Raw genomic sequence first — 6,004 nt, 5'->3', positions numbered from 1 at the left:
TACTAAATGCAGAATCCAAGGAGATTTAACAATGTATCTGTCTCTTTAAATTATACAATTAGGGACCTTAAGGCCATGCTAGCACATAATAAAAATAATAATAACCATAAACTATTGAGAGGATTTTTAATGTACTGGACACCTTAGTAAATGCTCTCCTTATATATCTTGTTGACCCTCAGAGCGCGGTTATGAGGTGTTGATATTGTTCCTTTGTTAAGAACTGGGTTTCAGGAAGGCTGAGTAGCCTGCCTGAGGGCCTACTAGGAATTTCTGGAAGGTTCAGTAGTTTGCCTAAGGACCTAACACTAGTTAGCTCCTAAGTTAAACTTCAGTTGTGTCTAAGATTCTGTGGTTGAGCATTGCACTGAATAGCCTCTTGTGACTTGCCCCTGGGTTGAAGGGGCTAAAAGAAGGGAGAGAACTAGAAAGGCCATGAGGCCCTGAGGTGCTGGAGGCTTCTAGAGCCTCAGTGCAGCATGTCCTGGCTCCTACTCCCGCCATGGGGAAGGGCCGGCACTGGCATGTGTCACCCACGGTCCCATGCTGGCCCCCGCAGGTGCTATTCCACATCCCCCACTTCCTCTCGCCCCCAGTCTTGGAACTACAGCCACACCCTGAATGGTGTCCAAAGGGCTGGGGTCTGCAGTTAGTTCAAGCGGACTCGGAATCTGGGAGTCTGAGGTGTCCTAAATGTCTTAGAGGAGCACCACTCTAGTCTTCTCTGGGAACAAAGTGAAAAGAATCTTCCAAAAATTTTTTTTAGCCAAATACTTGGGTAATTAAAGCATTTTAATAAAAATTTCAAACAAAGACCATCAAAAGGTCAAGAATCGAGTGTGTAAGCAGCTATCTGATCCAGGATTTTTTTTTTTTTTTTTTTCCCTGTCGAGGCAGCTTGGAGCTCACTGAGGAACCACAGAGTTAAATGATGATCCTGTGCCTTCCTGATTAGGAACAGGCTGCTCTCTGCAGTTTGATTAGTCTCGCTCGGAGCTGTGGGATTACAGCTTATTAAAACTGACAGTGCTGTGGAGGGGAGCCGGGAAGGTCAAACTTACACGCTGAGCCAGCCACTAGCAAGGCTCTGCCTTTACCTGAAGGTTTTGTGTAATTGGCATTCATTTTAATATTCCTTTTTGTTTCTTTCCCTGTTCTTCAATGTTCAGGTCTCAGCCTCACTTTACACCTTTTCTCTCCCATCCTTCTCAGGGGAGTCCCTGACTTATGACCACACAACCCAAAGAACAGAATGCAAAAAAAAAAAAAAAAGCCCAGGGCAAGCAATGTGAATTAGGGTAACCATACATCCTCCTTGCCCAAAACGGCCCTGGTTTGTGTCTGTGCATCCAGGCATAATTAAAAAGAGCACTTTCAAAAGTGCCATAGTTTGGATGACAAATTATATGGTCACCATGATGAGTGCTAGAGATGCTCCAATTGGAGAGCAAGTGCCTCATCTAAATGGGACAGCTGCTCCCCACCTCTCGCCACTCGCCGCTGTGGGGCCAGAGCTGTCAGAGCTTCTGGTCTTTCGGCAAAGCCCCAAATCTGGATTTTCAGAAATCTCACAATTTGTAAACGCTGGTTCCATTAAAAAGAAAAAAAAAACCTCTGCCAGCCAAATAAAACCTAGGTGCTCCGAGCTGGCAGCCTCAGGTTTAGAATTTGGAGGGAAAGCTTTGTGACATCTTTAGCATTTTAAATTTTTTCAGTGACTCATCAAAACATACAGAAAAAGCACCTCTGGTTTCTAGCTCCTGCGCTGATTAGATTCCCACATTAAGAGATCCCCACGTTGTCCCAGCCCCATGGCACGGATCCCCAGAGAACTCCTAGCTCCATTTTAAATCTGCTCAAAGAGAAGGAATGCATCGTCCTGTTCAGCCAATTTTATGGATGAGAGCGCTAGGCCTGGAGAAGGACGACCAGCAGTCAGTAGGTCTTTGCTCTCCAGGACTTGAAACAGATGCATGTTTCTTCCCAGTTACCACTCTGGCTCTCCTACGCTTCCCCCGTCTTCTGCTGAGCTGTGCCCTTCCAGTACTCACTTTCCAGTGAGCCTTTCTGACTCACAAAACCGGTTTGTACCAGGACATAAGGGCTCCCATCGCACCTTCCAGCATTAACAGCAATCGGCCTGGCTGACACAGTGAGAGCTCAATTACGGTGCGTCAAGTGAACAGATATTCTCGGAGCAGCTGAGGCCTTCTCTGCGGATTGTAGCCAGCTGAGCGCTGGTTAGAAGTGACTCGCACAGCAGTGCATGGTGGGACCTGGGCTGAATGTCTTGTCAGTAGTGGCTTTATCTCGCACTCGATGCTTTGCAGGCTCCCAGTGACCTGGCACATTTCTTTTTTCTTCTTTTACTTGGTTCGCTTTCTACCCATTAGCATCTCCTAGGGCTGGCCTCAAAGCAATTTCCCCTGCTTTGACAAGAGGAACTCGGAGTGAACTTTTCTTTTGTTCTCATTCCTCACGATGCACTTTGAGACCAGGCTGAAGCTGCCAAGAAGTTCAAACGGCCCCGAGCTTCCGCTGGTACAATTCAGAGGGATTAGCACGTCCTCTTTGCACACTCTCCCTAATGGTCGCCTCCTTCCCTGAGCCGCTGTCCCCTGCGGTCTGCTCCTTTGTCTGAGAAACACATTTTCTCTTATTATCACCTAGTTCCCTGCCTGTTTCGGATGGCTTCAGCTCGCCTCCTAATGAAATCAAGATGTTGCTATTAATGGTCTTCTCTTTGCTAACAGCTTAGACTCACTTCCTTTTATTTAGTCCTTTTCCCCTCCCTCCCAAGCCACATACTCATCTCTGCTTCAAATAAAAATTTCCTAACCCTTTCATAACTACTGCTTTAGAGCTGCTACCAATAAGTCGTGACAGGGAGGAGATAAAAGGGGACAGAACCCAAAAGGTGAGGGGGGTGGTGTGGAAGGGATCCTCCAATAATTGAGAACAGGGCTAGCATCTTCAGGAGTCCTTTTGAGTGAAGAAATTAGGCGACATTAGCCCCCCAGACTGAACATCATAAGCCCCGCGGTCTGGTGAAGTTTTCCTCTAGTTCTTATGGATGGAATGGGAAGATCATTTCCCCTCTAAAAAATTTTCTTCTTTTCTAAAAGTTGAAATAATGCTTATCCCCATCTTGGTATCACTTATATTCATCATAAATCCATTTATAGGATCTAGTGACATAAGAGATGTAAGAATTTTTCAAATCATGCCCCCCAAAAGTTAAAATATTTACCCCCATCATCCAGCATTTTGCATTCCCTACTTACTTATTTTTATTTTGGTTTAACAGGCTTATATAACATTTCCATCATAATTCCGTTTATCATTCCCCATGCTGAAGAAAATACAAGCTATGCAAATATACTCAGTTCCCCCACATGGTAATTTACACATCAAAAGAGAAAAAAAAAGATAGTGACAGAGTATGTTCAGTTTTTTCTTTTTTTACCCTATATCTGATTTTGGTTTGACTCTCCAATTTCATGTTGTTTGAGTAGAAAAGTTGCTTCTAGTCATGTTGAAAAAGTCAGTTCAACTTCACTTTTTCACTAGAACGTTCGCTATTACCCCAAATCCCAAGTGTCAAAAGCCGGATTTATTCTCCTTCGTCAAACACACTGTTTTTTTTTTTTTTTTTAAAGATTTTATTTATTTATTTGACAGAGAGAAAATCACAAGTAGATGGAGAGGCAGGCAGAGAGAGAGAGAGGGAAGCAGGCTCCCTGCTGAGCAGAGAGCCCGATGCGGGACTCAATCCCAGGACCCTGAGATCATGACCTGAGCCGAAGGCAGCGGCTTAACCCACTGAGCCACCCAGGCGCCCAATCACACTGGTTTTCAACTTCAACTTCCTTACCTCTGTCAGTGGCATCTGTCTTCCAGTCAGTCCAGCTGGAAAACTTACTTCTTGGATACAGAGAAGGGATCTCAAGAGAGAGAGAGATCAACAAGACTTGATGACTGACTCAAAGGCATGATTCAACGCGGATTTCCACCTGTTCTGCCCTTCTCGTCCCCTTTCCGACCTCCCCCACCCTCCCTTCCTGATTTACCTTTAGTATTCACTGTTACTAGGCTAAGCTGTCATAAATATTATCTTCTACAGGATACTCCTTGACTCAAAACCTTCAATGGCTCCCAAGTGCCATCCAGGGCAAGGGTGGGCTGGCTGATGAATTCCTAGGCTTGTTATGATCTGAGAGCCAAATTGCCCATAAAAACTTGTTTTTCTAGAATCCTAGACTCTCAGGATTGAAAGAGGAAAGGCTTCTATTCTGGTTTTCTCGGTTCATCAAGGCACCAACAACCAGTGCTCTAGGCATTTGGTTTGCTCAGGTCTTCAGTTCTGTGAGCCTCATCTCCCACCCAGGCTACCAGCTCTGTGAGGAAAAGATAATTCCTCATGGAGGAATGTTTTCCCTCTGTGCATCCTCCCCGCTGCCCTAGCTTGCAACAGCTGGGACCGCTGACATAATGAAAGGGGGAGCATGTAACTAGTTTCCTTCCCAGCACATGTGTGTGGTGTGGCCTCTGCTCCTCTGCCTTAACATATTGCTTGTCCCATTCTGCTTTGCATTACGGTTTGTTCAATAATTCCTGTGTTTTAGCCTATTACCTTCTTTACTGTTCATGGAGGTCCTGCGAAGTTAATATTCTCCGATTTACAGAGAAGAAACTGACTCAGAGAGGAGAAGTGACTTGCTCGAGCATACAAAGCAAGAGACCCATGATTTGAACTGGCTACAATGACTCTGACGCCCAGCATTTTTCCATTTCACTCCCTGACCTCCCCAAATCGTGTTTCTCTTATACAGAGCATCTGCTCTCCTTCGGGAACAAAGGCCAGAGGCAGGTGCAGGCCTGTGCCAAACAAAACTTTCTCCTGTGATCCATCACCTCTCCTGGTTGTCCTCTGGGCTACCACCACCATTATGACTCCCTGGCCCTCCAGGAGAGGTAAGTCAGGATGACTTAGTACCTGTTTTTCTTTAACCTTTTTTGTTCCCAGAAATCTGCCGCAGCATTTTAATAATGAGAGGGGCTGAGGAGTGACCCAGAGATCATAATTTTATTTTGGTCAAAGGCTCATACATTTACATTTAAATGAAAAGCAAAAGGACATGTACATTGTAGAAGGCGGAGGTGGAAATTAGCTTAGCCTTTCTCCGTTTCAGAAAGAGAATTCTTTGGTGACACAGAGAATAACATTTTAGGGCTGGAAGGAATGTTACAGATCATTTATTCAACTCCCTCAGTTTACAGAGGTGGGACGGGGGCCCAGAGAGATGGTGTGCCTGACCTGAGGTCCAACAGGAAAGGAGAGGCAAGGCTTCCTTTCTCAGCCCAGCCCTTCTCCCCATCCCTCTCTCTTGTTCTGCTTGGATGCGGCCTCAGTATTCTATAGCTCCTCCATCATAGACAGCGTGCTTATGGTGCTTAATTTTATATGTTAACTGGACTGGGCTAAGGGATGCCCAGAAAGTTGGTAACACGTTATTTCTGGCCATGTCCGTCAGGGTGTTCCAGGAAAAAATTAGCATTTGAGTCAGTCGACTGAATAAAGAAGAGGCTATCACCAGTTCAGTGGGCTTCGTCCAATCTGACGAGGGCCTGAATAAAAGCAAAAGGTGGAAGAAGGGTAAATTGGCTTTTTTTTGCCAGAGCTGGGACGTCTATCTTTGATGGATCAGTGCTCCTAGTTCTTGAGCCTTCAGATGTGGATTAGGACTTATACCATTGACTCCCCTGGTCCTCAGCTTCTCCAGGCCTCCAGCTTGCAGATGACAGATAAGATCTTGGGACTTCTCGGTCTCTGTAATCGTGTGAGGCAATCCCTATACTAAATCTCCCCCTCCTCTCTCTCATCTCTCTGTCTCCTATGGACTCTGCACCTGGGGAGAAGAATCCTGAGTGATATTATTTCGACACTCAGGCAGTGGCTCTGGCCTTCCCAGCAGCTGGGATAATGGCGATTCTTCAACACAGA

The sequence above is a fragment of the Mustela nigripes genome, chromosome 2 (genome assembly GCF_022355385.1).
Source record: "Mustela nigripes isolate SB6536 chromosome 2, MUSNIG.SB6536, whole genome shotgun sequence".
Classification (NCBI taxonomy): Eukaryota; Metazoa; Chordata; class Mammalia; order Carnivora; family Mustelidae; genus Mustela; species Mustela nigripes.
Note: the sequence above shows the minus strand (reverse complement) of the source record.